Source organism: Colobus angolensis, unplaced genomic scaffold, assembly GCF_000951035.1.
Source record: "Colobus angolensis palliatus isolate OR3802 unplaced genomic scaffold, Cang.pa_1.0 Scaffold78, whole genome shotgun sequence".
NCBI lineage: Eukaryota > Metazoa > Chordata > Mammalia > Primates > Cercopithecidae > Colobus > Colobus angolensis.
Window position 1 is genome coordinate 3338366 of NW_012121598.1, and position 6296 is coordinate 3344661.

At 36.6% G+C, this 6296-nt stretch overlaps 1 protein-coding gene across 2 annotated transcripts in view; it reads left to right on the forward strand.

The window, feature by feature from the left end:
• SLC12A1 (solute carrier family 12 (sodium/potassium/chloride transporter), member 1) overlaps positions 1-6296 on the forward strand; it is a 100666-nt gene that overhangs the window by 7467 nt on the left and 86903 nt on the right. The window lies entirely within an intron of this gene.

The following is a 6296-nucleotide window of genomic DNA, read 5'->3' on the forward strand; positions in this document are numbered from 1 at the left end:
TACAGGCGTGAGCCACTGCACCCAGCCTCCTCTAGAATTTTATAAGTCAAACGACATTGTTATGGATACGAACAAGGGAAATGTAGTCAAGTTAACAAACACTAAACCACATAAATCAATGTATTAAATGCTTATCTTCTATGAAAGGACAAAAATGTACAAATGTTTTCTCTAGAAAATAACCTGTTCTACAATGTTTCAAAGTTCAAATTTGCAACTTTGGCATTCAAATTGGGGATATCTGAAATTAGAAATAATTGCTAAGCTAACAAACAGCCAAATAAAATAGACATTAAAATTGAAGCAATAAACGCCTTCATGACCAGTGACCAGAAGCCACCTCTAAAATATTTGTTGGAGTGAAACTCTGCAACTAAGAGTTCATTCTGATACTTTAGTTAGAGTTTCTTAGTACTCAAGGCCAGTTCCCTGGGGAGCTCACGCTGTTAAAACAATCTGTGGGAAAAAACAAAAACCAAAAAGAATTTTTTATTATAAATAGTTTAGTAATAGATGGCAAGAAGAGTAGTAGTTCCCTTAAACTTATACTTGGAAAATATTAAGAACCTTTCCATTTTCTTTTTCATAGCCAGTTCACTGCATATAGCTAACTTTTGTCCTAAATTATCAAAAACACAAGTCAATTTGTGTGTGAGATATGTGGTTTCAGCTATAGTAAATGCATTATGATTACAAATTGTGACCACTGGTAGTGATTTATAGGCATAATGTGTAATAACTTTCAAAACAAGAAAAAAAAGACTTTCATTTTCATAATTTAAAATATTGCCTTTTATCCCAAAGGGATAGAAATGTATAAACATAATTTTGATCAATAAAGTATGGAAATATGATTAGAATCATGTTTTTCATTCTGAAATGAAGCTTAGGAATCATCTGGTTCTTACTGGGATTGTCATTTAGATAATTGAGTGGCAGGAGTGGGAGGGGCTTAGGTTAGGTGGAATAAGTTTCGCCATATGTTGATCATTGTTGAAACTCAATAATGAGTATCTGAGATTTATTTTGTTATTCTCATTACTTTTACATATGTTTGAATATGACAATAATAAAAGAAAGTTTAAAACAACAGGAGGATCATCTAGGTGTAAATATTTATGGAACTGTCTCTCAGTGGTGGTCTAAGAATTCTATCAACCTGAGATTAAAGGCTCAAAATTCGAAAGAATGTATAAGTAGCAAATATTATCTAGTTGGAACTTAAAGAATAAATATATTTATTTTCCCTGCCCCATAAAGATTTAAGTAACAAATAGTATCTAGCTGGAACTTAAAGAACAAATATATTTATTTTCCTCTGCTTTGATAATAGCTATAAAGGTATCTGATATGTTTCTGGGGTCTGAAAATCACATTACATATTAAATAAAATAATTTAATCTTTCATTATCAAGAACTCATTGCCCTTTAAACTGCATGTGATTGAAGATTCATTAGTTTGTCAAAACTAGAGTGGAGATAATCTTTTATCAAGTGGTCTTTCTTTCTTTTCATTTTTTAAACATACTTTATTTTACTTTTCCTGAATCTTTAACACACAGATAAAATTCTTAGTAAATAAATAATCATTCCCTAAAGCTACATAATTTAGAATACATTTATAAAAGGTTATGGGTCATCATTTATGGTAATGGGAGTGTGAACAAACAAATTAATTCAATGTATGAAGGGAAAAACTGGTTTCAGGCAGCAATCATAAAACTTTTAGTCTTTGAGACTTTGGCCTCAAGAACATGAACCAGCCAGGAGACTGCAGGCCACCTGCTACACAGCTCATAGCCATCAAGTCCCCACAAACCCACTACCCAGAGTCATGTTCAGTACTTTGATGATAAGATGAGCTTACAACTGCTGTTCTGATTTACTAAGGAGGCATTTATTAAAGAGTAAAACCAAGGTTTGCTTTGCCATGTCAGAACAGTAAGATGGCAAACAGAGAAAAACAATTTTGCCTTAGAGTAAATTACTTCAAGATAAGATTTTCACAAAAGCCGCTGGATTTACTCTTATTGGCAGTATTCGAGCACTGTTAAACACCTTGAAGGAGGACGCACCCTGAATTAACTGCACAACCAAAACTAGATTCCAAGTATCCTAGTTTATGGTGCCAGATTTTTTTGGCTCCTACATGAGAGTAAGCAATGGAAATGGCTTCTGTGCTTGTAAATTTACTATCAGATCTTAATAGTCAACAAAAGAAGTATACATTTGAGGTTTTTTTCCCCTCTGTGCTATAAATATATTTAAAACTTTGGAACTCTAGCGGGTTGAACATATTATTCATACCTAAAGGAGAGTTGAACACCCTGCATTGACCACACTTTGGAATAATTTAGAAAATGATTGCTTTACTAACTTGCACATATAGTGGTTTCTCTGCCATCCTCTCATAGAATATTCTTCTTGCATCATATTGTGAAGTCCTAGTGATAAATTGAAGAACCATTAAACTGTGACCAGAGAGGGCATCCATCAGGAAGGAATGTTCATTTTAGAGGAAATTTTAAATACCCTATTCATCCTTTAGCCTACTTTGTAAGATTTGTTTACAGTCTTGGATATTCTCATCAATTCATATCTAAGGGTCACAATCACCACTGGAGTTTATCAGGTAGCAGAGCAATTTCCCAGACCAAATCTTCAAGCTTAATCAGAAAACATGGGTTTTATTCCCAAGACCAACTTTAAAAAAGGCAAGCAACTAAGGCTGTGTCTCTTGGGATTCCCAATTAATCTACACAATGAAAACTGCCCTCTCCCAAAGTGAGTAACTGCTGATAGTCTGGCTATGGGATCTTGATTAACTACAATATTGACAGTTTTTTTAAAAGTTTTTCTCAAATCAAGCCAAATAAATGGATCTCCTAACCAAATAATCCCTTCAACATTCATGGACATTTTAACACATTCCTCAATTCCCTGCTCTCACTGATTCTACATTTCAGTAATGAAAAAATGAAAGTTACATTTGACCTATTCAGCTGCCATATGTGTATAGAATTCTTTCAGAGAAAAACAGAATTTTTAATGGACTGGAAAAACAGCCTCAAATGCTTCATGCATCTGAAATTGACTGCATTGTATAGACCTGTGCTGTCCAATATGGTAGCCACTAACCACATGGGGCTATTGAGCATTTGGAACGTGGCTAATCCAAATTGAGATGTACTGCCAGTGGAAAATACACACTGAATATCAAAGACTTATTACAAACAGAATGTAAAATATTTCCTAATATTTTTATACTGATTATATATTGAAATAATATTTTATAGATATTCCATTAAGTAAAATACATTACTAAAACACTCCTGTGATTCAGTTCCCAGAAAGTTGGGGTGCAACTATTGCTAACAAATACTTATTTTGCAAATATCAGAAATATGATATTCTCCAAAGATTAAATATAACATTAAAATGTAGGGGTCCATATCTAAACCCAATTTATTGCACCAATTTCTTTTCGCTTTTTAAAAAGTAGAAAATTTTGAATTACATACTTGGTTTGCATTTGTAGCTGGTATAGATGACCAGTTTCTGCCCCACTTGGTTAACCTCAATTTTTTGGACTGTCTTTATTTTTATACTGGTGTGAATAAATTATGTTAGCTTTCAATTATTTGTGCAGATAAGGACTGAGGATATCTAAGATTAACATATTCCTCAGGTAATTAAAAACTAAATTTTAATTATTAACTTCAATCTCTTCTGTTATTCCATTTTTTCCCAATACTGTCAGAAAATAATAAAATAATCTGTCTTAGGATTCATTCTCTTCTTCTTCCCTTTTAAATGTGACCTACCCAGAAGAAGCAATAAGAAATGAGCTATCCCATAGAGATGGAAGATAAAAGAAGTAGAAGGCAAGAATGGATAAAAAACTAGGATATCTGCTCTTAAGTGGTAGAGATCACGAACTTTCACGTCCACCTCATGAATTCAACATTGTTTTGTTAGTGTTGTTTTTGTTTGTTTGTTTGAGATAGGGTCTCACTCTGTCACCCAGGCTGGAATGCAGTGGCACATTTGTGGTTCACTGCAGCCTTGACCTTGACCTCTCCAGCTCAAGGGATCCTCCCACCTCAGCCTCCCAAGTAGCTGGGACTAGAGGTGCATGCCACCACACGCAGCTAATTTTTTCTATTTTCTGTAGAGATAGGGTTTCGCCATGTTGCCTAGGCTGGTCTCGAACTTCTGGGCTCAAGCAATCCTCCTGCCTCAGCCTTCCAAAGTGCTGGGATTACAGGCCTGAGCCACTGCGCCTGGCTGATACAGCGTTGTTTATTGATGGCCTGCTATATGCCAAGCCTTTGGTTGGTACTGAGAAAAAGTAGCCCACAACTTAGAATCATCCTATAATAATGGTAATTAAGTGTTGAATCTTTCTCTGATTCACTTGTCACACAATTACTCTTAAGACACTGTATTATGCTGGTTATCCAAGTGTCACAATAGTATCATGAACAAGGTCTCATGGAAGAAGAAAGTTTGAGAAGAAATCCTTACAAAGACAAAGAAAATGCACTCACCTTGGGAAGGAAAAATAAATAAATAAAAAGACAAGGAGAAGAACAGGCTGGAAGAAGAAGACAGGAAGTCAAAGTCACTTGGAATATATAGCCCAAATGAGGGCAGTGTACCATGGGTAAGCCATATTTTAGCCCAAAGAAGCAAGAGCCTTTGAGTATGGCAAGGGCAAGAGCTTCAGTCATCCTAAAATGAACCTTTGATAATAAATATGGATGTTTATTTCACACCAGTCCCATTTTAGAGGAAGAAAAAATGGCTTTATCTAAGACTTCTTAACTAGTGATATCAGAACATATCATCCTAGGCTTAAACCAGTTTAGACCACTTAAATAAGACACAGTCATTCTATAATCGTGGTAATTGAGGGCTCAATCTAAGAGACTTCCCTAGTGGTTCCAAAATATTTCCTGGAAAAGAAAACCTTTTTCAGAGCTCAAAGAAGTCCAGTCTACACAAAGGGCCAGGTAGAAGCCAGATAAGCTAAATTAAGTAGGTGCATCTGAAATTATTCAAACCCGTATCTTAAAGAGAAATTAGAGATAGAGAACTATTCTCAATTTACAGAAAAGGAGCTGTTTCCTCCCCTCTTGAACTCAGATACTATCCTCATGAGAATGGAAGTCTTTTTCAAAGTCAGATCACAGGAAAAAACCTTTTAAAAGTTTAAACCCTTATTTATACTACCTACTTCTTATTTCTACTCAACTGGTAATCAGTTATGAAACTTCTTATCTTCTATAAGATACTAGCACATTCAACAATTCTCAGGCAAAGGCATAACTGAATCTCAAAGAAACTTCTACAGGATAACATTCTTGTCGTCATCCAGTGCATTTAAACTTTTGTGGAATACTTTAAACTTTTTTGTTTTGTTTTCTTAGAAAACATGTTGGCCGGGCGTGGTGGCTCATGTCTGTAATCTCAGCACTTTGGGAGGCTGAGGAGGGCGGGTCATGAGGTTAAGAGATCAAGACCATCCTGGCCAACATGGTGAAGCCCCGTCTCTACTAAAAATACAAAAATTACCCGGGTGGGGTGGTGCGCACCTCTAGTCCCAGCTACTCTGGAGGTTGAGGCAGGAGAATCACTTGAATCTGGGACGTGGAGGTTGCAGTGAGCCAAATTCATGCCACTGCACTCCAGCCTGGGCAACAGAGCAAGACTCTGTCAAAGAGAAAGAAAGAAAGAAAGAAAGAGGAAAGAAAGAGAGAGAGAGAGAGAAAAAAGAGAAGAAAAGAAGAGAAAAAAAAGAAAGGAAAGAAAGAAAACAGGTCTATGTGTCTTTTACTGAATTCTCTTCAAGATCCTCTGAGGTGTGTAGAGAAGTTTTATTATCATGATTTAAAATGAACAAAATGGGATAGGCACAGTGGCTCACACCTCTAATCCTAGCACTTTGGGAGGCTGAAGCAGGTGGATTGCCTGAGTTCAGGAGTTCGAGACCAGCCATGGGCAACATGGCAAAACCCTGTCTTTACTAAAACTACAAAAGATTAGCTGGGTGTGGTGGTGCGTGCCTGTAATCCCAGCTACTCAGGAGGCTGAGGCACAAGAATCGCCTTAACCTGGGAGGCACAGGTTGCAGTGAGCCAAGATTGTGCCACTGCACTCCAGCCTGGGTGACAGAGCAAGACTCTGTCTCAAAAAAAAAGATAGGCCAGGCGCAGTGGCTCAAGCCTGTAATCCCAGCACTTTGGGAGGCCGAGACGGGCGGATCACGAGGTCAGGAGATCGAGACCATCCTG